This window comes from Parasteatoda tepidariorum, chromosome 7, assembly GCF_043381705.1.
Source record: "Parasteatoda tepidariorum isolate YZ-2023 chromosome 7, CAS_Ptep_4.0, whole genome shotgun sequence".
Classification (NCBI taxonomy): Eukaryota; Metazoa; Arthropoda; class Arachnida; order Araneae; family Theridiidae; genus Parasteatoda; species Parasteatoda tepidariorum.
In genome coordinates this window covers 60451106-60460654 of record NC_092210.1, presented here as the reverse complement: position 1 = coordinate 60460654, position 9549 = coordinate 60451106, and the positions used below count along the sequence as shown (strand labels likewise).

The window sequence follows — 9549 nt, the reverse complement described above, 5'->3', positions numbered from 1 at the left end:
ACTCTAAGGATGGATACCAAATCCATAAAAATATTTTGATAAAAGTTGATGATAACATCCCTTCTGTCAGGGTTATCAAAATTCAAATTGCTCTCTGAAAATGTAATATTTGCTGAGTAATTCACAAAAATTAGATAATGGCACATAGTTACAAGCTCAGAATGTTGGTGAAAAACAACAGAATGCTCTTTTTCGTTAAACGATGAAATAAAAAAAAATTTAAAACGAGTCTAATTTTAGTTTTTCCCCAATTCGTGTTATCTTAGAATATAATATCTAAAAAATTAAACTGTTTAGTCATAAAAAATTTCCAGAAAAAATTTTACCCGAAAGAATTTTTTGTACCTCCCATTCATTTAATCTTAAAACACTATTTAAGAAATTATTTTTATTCAAAAAAAAAAATAAATTAGTCAGTTGAAAATAAATTAGTCATTGTAAAAGAATAAATTAATCAGTTTTTTACCCCCTAACTATTAAAGTAAAAAAGCGCATTTCTTTAAAATCTCCTGAAAATAAATCATAATTAATTTTTCAAATTACATGATCAAAAACATTTCGTCTCAATTAGCTGTCGAAATGCACCAAATAATTTAGAAGACGCAAAAAAATTAATAACAGTTTAAGACCAATCTGGAGCAAAAGAAAACGTTTAAATGCTTCATATTGATTTATTGTTTGAGGGTAAATTTTATTAACACAAGACCTGCGCTTTGGCTATATTACGCCAAACTGAAGATGTAACACTTACGGCATTAAATACTTAGTTTAATAGAATTAAACGGTAATAAAAACTATGTCGGATAGACGATAACAAAAACAAATAGTAAGAAGAGATGACCACTATAGTTTGTCTAAAGTAAGAACTCCCCTAACCATTCGTCTGGACCCGTGGCGGTGACTATGATAACGAGGTATAACTATTTCAAGTAGAGATGTGGGATCATTGTTTTGTACTGGTTTCCGTTTGAGTCAGCGATAGAAACTTTAATATTTTTCTTCCGTCTATTGTGTTAGCCCTAAAGTGAAGAGAAGCTACCCTCCCAGAAATGCGCTATTCTTGTTTCCATAGCAGCAGGCAGCCTCTGACTTTGTGGCGGGGGAGTTCTTACCGTAGACAAACAGACAAAAGGGTTCTCAACATGTTCGTAAAAAATAGCCCCTGTAACTAGCGTTATATTAGAGTAATTTTTACACAGTGAAAATACTTGTATTGAATGCATTTTTCTATCGATATTAAGAAAGTACTTATCACAGAATAGGACTGCCATAGAAAATGTTTTTTTTTTCTTTAATTCTTTTATTTAAAGATTTCAACAGGTGCAATTTGCATCAGGTAAATAGGACCTTGGTAGTGTGTTCTACACGTAGCGCACACTGGCCAATGAATTAGAAACCTTAGATTAATATTTTCTTAGATCTCAAATTGCAAGAACAACAGCCCTTTTTCCTGAGTACATCAATTCTACAAATTTCTGGAGTGTGTTTATGCTTAAATAATATCATGCATTGTCTACATCGACTTCAAGATCCTGTTAATTAGATGGATGAGGAGATTGCTGACGAATATGCCTTTAAAACGTGTCCGAAAACAGCTTTTATTAGATGGAAATCCGGATTTTGCGGTGACCAAGGAAAGTATTGGAAATAAGTGAGCTGATGAATCAATTTCGTAACCTTCTCGCACGATATACTGTTGTATTATCTTTCATGAAGTAGTAGTCATCTTCAGAGCAAAAATTTAACATTCTAGGATGAATTTGATTTGCCAGTGTGTTTAGAAGTTGCATGGCTTTTTTTTGTATTTTTGATAAACACCAAGGTACCACTTCCATACCAATAGAATATATCTCACATCATGATATTCCCACCAGACCCTTGTACAGTACAAACTAGGCAAGAGAAGATCTATTAAGTTTTCGATACATGGACCAGTGTGTGTACTTAAGTAAAAACAAAAACACATGTTCCTTTCAGTTTTAGAAGTGTAATTTTCATACAGTAAAGATGCTTATGTATGTGAGTTATATTTTGTACTACATATGAATAAAGTAAAACGACGTGAATAAATCACAAATTTTGTCAATTTTCGTACTCTTATTTGTACTTTAATCAAATCATTTTACTTTATTCAGTAGAGATACTTTTTTTTCTTCAAAAAAGTAATAAAGAATGTAAAAGTCGTATAAAACGAACACTTCTATGTTTTTTCTATTATTATTTAATTTTTAAACAGGTGCAATTCACATCAGTTAAAAAAAAACTTGCACGTATTCTTTTGTTGTCAAATGCAACACGTAACTCTAAAGTTTCCTTTTTTTTTTTTTTTTTTTTTTTTTTTTTTTTTTTTTTGTAATGACTAGACTTAAAATAAATTTTTTTTCAATCTATGGGAGGGAAGAGAGAAGTATTAATCAAAGAACGAAATTCTAAATGAAAATGATAAAAAAAAAATGGAATAAAATAGCACATTTAAATAAGGAGCATATTGAAATTTTTAGCACTTTGTTTGAGCCTTTACCGAGCAGATGGTTTAATTAGTTAAGAGACCATTTTTCGCGAGATAAAGTTTACTTTAACTTCCATTTCTTGATTTCCCCTGGTGCAAAAATAAGTCATTAGGAAAGGGAAAAAATTACCTTTCAAACTGACATATCTTAATTGAATAGGTTTAACATTTTAATACTGTATTGAATTTTCGAATTCAAACATTTTGTATTTCACATTAATCTGAAAATATTTACGAAAACCACGGTTCTTTTTCCAGTGTATGAAGAGGTCATCATTTTTATAAGTTCTATAAATTTGGAATTGTTTCACGTAGTAAGTATAATTTAGATTTTTATAGTTTACCATTATCATTTATCATTTAATCATTTTTAATCATTTTTACGAATAGTTTCTAAATATTAGTATTGCAAAATCCTATTTTATTAGTAATAAGAGACTCGGATATGAAAATATTTGAAAGTTGTCCCGAATATGAATTGTTTCACATTGTAAGTGTAATTTAAACCTTTTTTTGCATTTAATTTTTTAATTAAATTATATTTAATTATAATTTCGAATTTTATTTCGTATTGCCAAATCTTATATTGTAAAGAAAGGAGTTCATGATTCAAAATCATTTAAAAGTAATCACCAGTAAATACATTGCAAGCATATTTTAGTTTTGATTTTCAAATTTCAAAATCAATCATTTCTGTGAATGATTTTTAATTATTTATATTTTAAAATCGTAATTTGTAAAGAAAAAAAGTTACTGGTTAGAAATTATCTAAAAGTTTTTAATATTTTTTAAAAACAATATTTTTTGTTGAGTAAATTTATTAAGTATTTTTTTTATTTGACTAGAGAATACTATTTCATTAAAAGTACTATTTTAAGAATAAATTGAAAATGTTACCGATTAAAACATACTCTGATAAACTATTAAAATTTGTATAAATGCTTCTGTTTATTTACTTTCGATTTTTCTTCACATTGTTCGTTATATTTTTGTTTATTGTCATATTTTAGTTACTTTTTTGTAGCTTAGCGACGGTTTGAAATTGGAAACTTTTTGTTAACCGTAAATACAGTTCTGATCTATCAGAAAAATTGATTATTTTTCATCAATATTTCAGTTTAGTTTAAAATCATTATCATTTCGAAATTATTCAAAAACTGTTGCTAGTATTTTCAAAATAATATTTTAATAAGACCTTGTATAAAGTATTATGTCAAACACTATTGAATTAAATATTGTTTCCTTAAAAAAAATTATTATCAACTTGAAATTTAATTATATACTGCCTGCGTTTTCAGGATATTCAAAACTGTAAAGAAATTCCTCATGAACTTGAAATTTTTAATTTTAAACATGTACAATTATAATTATACTTTTAGAAAAAATATTTTCTTTTACATTTAATTCAATTTTATATTTGGTAGAAAGAGAATAATTCTTTGAACGCAGAGTTTAGTAGCGTTAAGCATATCTTCCAACTAAGGCATTTCGGTAATGTCATTTAAAAAAAAAAATTTCTTGTTGGTATCAAAGTCAAATTTCTGAATATTTTAACAAATTAGAATTATAAGATATTTGCAAACCACCGTATATATATAATTTAAACATACATTCATAAGGTCAGATAAAAAAAAATGAGTACGTTTCGAAAATCTGATGAAAGTTACATAAAAACTACATTAACTCTACAAGATTTAAAAACTTCTGCATTAGTTCTAAAAGAAATATTTCGCACAAACCTCTAATGTTGGTAAGTATGCATTATGTTGTGCCAACACTCAAACATTATAATATTTATGTGTGTTTTGTTTGTTTTATATGTTTGTTTAATGTTTGTGTTATAATGTTATACACAATGTTAAACATTAACAACGAAAAGGTGAAATGCTAAATCTAACCCAAAACCAGACGGAAAATTAAACGAAATTATAAGAAAAGGAAAAATCCTTAGCGTTCCTCTGGGTTATTTGACCCATAATTTCGCGAAGAAAGTAAAACACTCTTAAAGAACTGAAACTCAGTTCTTTCAGTGGCAGGTTTTGATGAAACTATTTTAATTCGCTATTGATAAGCTTTTATAAGATATATAAGAAAATAATAACTGTCAAATATCTGTTTTTATGAAATTATAAGGAGGTTCCAAAATCGGATTGGTACAATGGTGTTTGAAGGAGATTGTAAGCTACATCATACTCCCGTTTCGGATTCACAAGTTCATACATGAAATATGATTTGAAAGCTAGGCTTTTTTTCAATTTTTCATGAATAGTGAATGAATCATTTATATTGCATGGATAACAGTGTGTGCAAGTCAGGGCTCGAAAAACAGCCCGTCCGCCCGTCCTCGACGGTCAAAAATTGCCCGCGGACAACGAATTTTTCGAATCCGACGTCCGCGCGGACGGCCATTTTCCCGTTAATGCTCGTGATACATTTTCAATTTTTGTTATCTTACAAGAGTCTAGCCCCTCACTTCTAAAATGACTCTCTAATCTAGAAATATAGCAACATACTGTGCATGGTGGAATTGATGTTTTCTCTGACTGGGAAAACTGCAGCGGTTGAAAGGAGCTTTTCAGCAATGAACTTACAAAAAACACATTACGTACTGGTCTTAAGCAAGAAGCGTTAAACGCAATTATAAACATCTACCTAAATGGAAAACCCCTTTCAGATTTCTGTGCAGAAACCTATGTAAATCATTGGCTTAATTGTGGAACTGGCAAACGTCATATTTGATTCATTTAAAAAACGCAGTACCCTCGAATAAATTAACATTCCAGATAACTTGACCTTTGTCGCCTAAATTATTTCATAAAAGAAGTACATACTAGGTTACTATTAGTAACCTAGTATTTCTTTTATTACTGTATAATGTAATCCAAGTAACTACTAATTCATTGTGCAATTTATATAAATGTTTGTAATAAATAAGAGGAAATTATATTTTTATTTATTTAGAAGCTACGGGTTAGCTTCAAAGGAGGACGGGTACATTGTTGGACAAGCTGTCCTCGGGGACGGGTAAAATTTCTGAGTTTTTTCGAGCCCTGGTGCAAATTATTGGTTACGCTAACAAAGGATCGGCTTATCTCTAACTGGTGATCAACACCCAGTTCTAGTATTTGCATGAAAGGGGTACGGAGAGTCACCATTCGCTCTTCGGTAGGGTTCAATTCTCTCAACCACTTTGGTACTTTTGTGAGTGACGGTAATTGTAATCATTTAGTTTCTTTCTTTCTTCTGCACTTTTATTTGTTTTGGTCAAAATATTTCGTAGCAAATTATCCTCCAATCAATACATCCATTTTACAGCCACCTCCCCCAAGAGAAATAGCGCTTAACAAAACAGAGCTCAACCAAGGTGCTCAACAACTTAATCGCCACCAACCTTTACTGTGAAAGGGTGTTGTAGGAAAAGATTTCCTTCCGACTCCTTCATACAGCAGGCTTTACTCGCGATATTATCGTTTGTCGATATTTCTCGAGATTATCATTTTTCGATATTTCTTTAAATTATCGCTTGCTTCCATTCAAATTGAATAGATCCTTTTCGATCTTTTAGACTAAAAACGTGTTTCAGACAGTGGCAGAGAATAGGTCTCATTAAATATCATCGCTGATAAACCGTGTTTGTTTGGTGTAAACATTAAATCAAGGAACACTAATGTAGGAATTAATAGTTTTAAATCTAAACTAGCACTACTTTCTCTCTTTATAAATATATCAACTCAAATGTAAATGCTCTCGAAGACAGCAGAATTAGAGTGGCATCGTGAAGCGATGAACATGTAGTATTATTCTTAATCGATAATGAATCGATTAAGCAAGGTGGTTATAAATTATTTCTTATATGTTGGATGGCAACAGTCTGGATGAAAAATAGAACAGTTATGGTGAATAGAATCTTTGCTAACCTTCTGAATTAGTCTCTCTTGTATTAGGGTGATAAAGCAACACTTCAAACACAAAGAGAAAACCGAGATACGGCTAGTCCGAGAACAATTTTTACTTAATCTCTTTAATTTGTTTCTAAAATACCAATGTTGCCGGATGCAGCCGAATCTATGTGGAAAGACGGAGCAGTGAGTTAGAATAACCCAGTGTTTTCCAAACTTATGACTTTTGTGTACCCTTTCTACATGTTTCGTAACGCTGTGTACCACTAATAAAAAAATTTATGTATTTATTACTGTAAAAAAACTGCACAATAGTTAAAAATCACAACTGGCTGTTGACACCGCTAATTATTAGCTGTTAACTCTGCAAAAAAATAGCCAATAGAAAAATACGTAATCGTAAATTTGAAATCTTTGCTTTCAAATTAAAATTTTTGAAATTTTCGTTTGTTGCAAGATATTTCGCATAAGAACGCGTACCCACACTAAACTGTTCCCGTACCTCTCGGGGTACGCGCACCACACTTTGGGAAACACTGGTGTAGGCGAACAAGCTGGTCGCCCAGGCGGTTAGTTTCTAATAATTTTTTTTCCATAGTTTCTAATAATTTTTTTAAATTTCTAATAATATTTTTTCCTCTATGGTGATTACACATTCAGATTTATTTTCTTAGGGTGAATGTCCATTATTTTTCAGTTCGATAAGAATAATATTATTCAAAAATTTTATCTATAAAAAAAATACATAATTCAAGATCGTTAACGAAAAAGCAAAATTCTGAGTCATTGCATTAAAATTTTCAGAACCGATCGTTGCTAAGCAATAGAATTATAAACTAATTAAATTCTGTATATTGTAAGTCAAGTTTATTTGGATTATAATATTTTATTTTTACTTTTTGCCTTTCTTACTGTTTTCCATATTATTCCTGATTTTCAGTAAAAAAAAATAAATAAATAAAATAAAACAAAGGTGCATAACGAAAAGAAAAGAAACTGCACATTTGATTACAGAGTAGGTACACATTTGATTTTCCCATTGATTTCCCAAATAAAGGATGTTAGGGAAAGAATGATAGTTGCTTTACAAAATGACGAACCCATGTATCATTGTTTTCGTATTAAAGAAACGTGCGAAATAGAAAGGGAGATAGCAATGATATTAGCTTGAATGCCCTTGAAAACTTAATAGCAGAGGACAACATGTTGATAATTATTGTAGCCACCAACCTAAGGTAGCTTGCACATTATTATTATCAGACAAAAGTAGTTTTTGTATTAAACTTGGTAAATAAAACTTTTATATTTTTTTTCTTCCTTTGTTAGATTATTATTTTTGTTTCGTGTGAAACCTTATTCGCATCGAAATGTTTTGGGTCATAATCTAATTTTAGATTGTCAAAAATTGAAAAAAAAAAAAAAACATTAATAAATATTAACCAAGAAATGCCCTTTACGTATTTTGATTTTATGAGATGGAATACCCGGCGGAGGGGGGTGAATATTTTTGTTTCTTGGGATAAATACAAAATCAAAGAAAAAACTCATATTCCCTCGTTTTCAATTATGCCATCAGAAACTTTCATAAAACGATTACATATAAAAAAAACTGGATTTTTCAAGGTTTTTCCTAGGGAATAAAAGCATATTTCCCAGAAAAAAAATTTCGTCGCAAAATGCGAATTCGTGTTCAGTACTCTAAAAAACATAAGTGTTCAAAAAATAAAAAATTCCGCCTATTTGTACATTTTGGGGTTCTATTGCTTGGATTATTACGCAACTAGCAAGCTCTTCCTTATTTTTTTTACCATAGATTTCGAAATTGGAAAGAGAGCATGGAAACAATTTAGGAAACATTGCAGATAAAGTATTAGATTGTTGATGCCCGTATGTATTCAGAAACATGTACACTTTCTGAATTATTCTTTCTAAATTTTTAAATGATCAATTTCAACACAACAAAAATCAAATATAATTAAAAGCAAATCGTATAGTAATTTTATTGCACTTGCTCTCTATCTAATTCTTACACTTTCCTACTAATAAACTCTTATTCCATTTTAAGTAACAATAAAAAAAATTTTAGAATGGTAAAAAAAAGGGAGTTTAGTAGTTTTAGTAGTGCATTGGAGCCCTGAAATCATATCTTTGACCCAGGTAAAGGACTTTAAATACATACATGTTTTATAAGGCGGAAACAAAAATGCTCTCGCAATAACTATCTTATGCAGACATTTATCCAGTTTTATGGAAGAATTGGTTGTAATAGTGGTGATTTTTCTGTTTTACATTGCGTTGGTAGTAGTGAAAGAGGGATTAATGCCGAAACACACCAAGCAAAATTGTTTTGTTTAGGGAATATTTCTAAAAGGATCAAAATATGACCAAATATAATAAAAATAAAATAGCAAGCATCTCCTCTAATGGAGACGAAAATGTTAATTTTTATATGAGAATTGTAACTATAAACAGTCGGACTGAGGGGCCCTCGGGAATCCGACCCCCAGTCCTAACGCGAATTATTTAAAATTACCAGTGAATGAATAATTACTAACGAACACTTAGGAGCATGGGTAGGGATCTAAATTGGCGAGTTATCAATAGGTAGTATAGCCAAAAACAAAGCCAACCCCAACTTATTGATATCAAATTTTAAATAATTTGGCTACAGTTTAATCACTAAAGTGACTGAGGGAAGCAGTGGCGTACGCAAGGGAGGGGTTTAGGGGTTTAAACACCCCCCTTGAGCTCAGACAAAATGGCAAAAATAAAAATTTTAGTAGAAATTATGCGAGCTTTATTTTTTAAAACTATATATTTTTATCTGCCTTATGCCTACTTTTTTTTCTGACGGTATTTCTCAGAATACTGAAAAAACATTTACTATAATAGAGTTGTACTTTTGAAATCAAATTCACGTGATACTGTTACGGACTGGTTCCTTTCTGTCCTGCCAGTATAGTTTTCGAGACTATCTGTCATTCACGAGGTCTTACGATGATTCTGGAATCCTAGACGTTCTGTCGTCTTTGAGACAATTCGAGAATTTTGGATATATATATATATATATATTGAATATGAATTTATATGATTTTATTTATATGAATTTATAATATGAATTTTGGATAGAATATATATATA

At 30.2% G+C, this 9549-nt stretch overlaps 1 protein-coding gene across 1 annotated transcript in view; it reads left to right on the top strand.

Annotated features, from left to right (window-relative positions):
- Nucleotides 1-2622: 2622 nt before the first annotated feature.
- The window catches only part of LOC107445161 (uncharacterized), a 51767-nt gene continuing 44840 nt past the window's right edge, over nt 2623-9549 (top strand). Inside the window, exon 1 of the mRNA XM_016059504.4 lies at nt 2623-2823. The gene's annotated coding sequence lies outside the window, so the exon portion shown is untranslated. The remainder of the gene's footprint in view (nt 2824-9549) is intronic.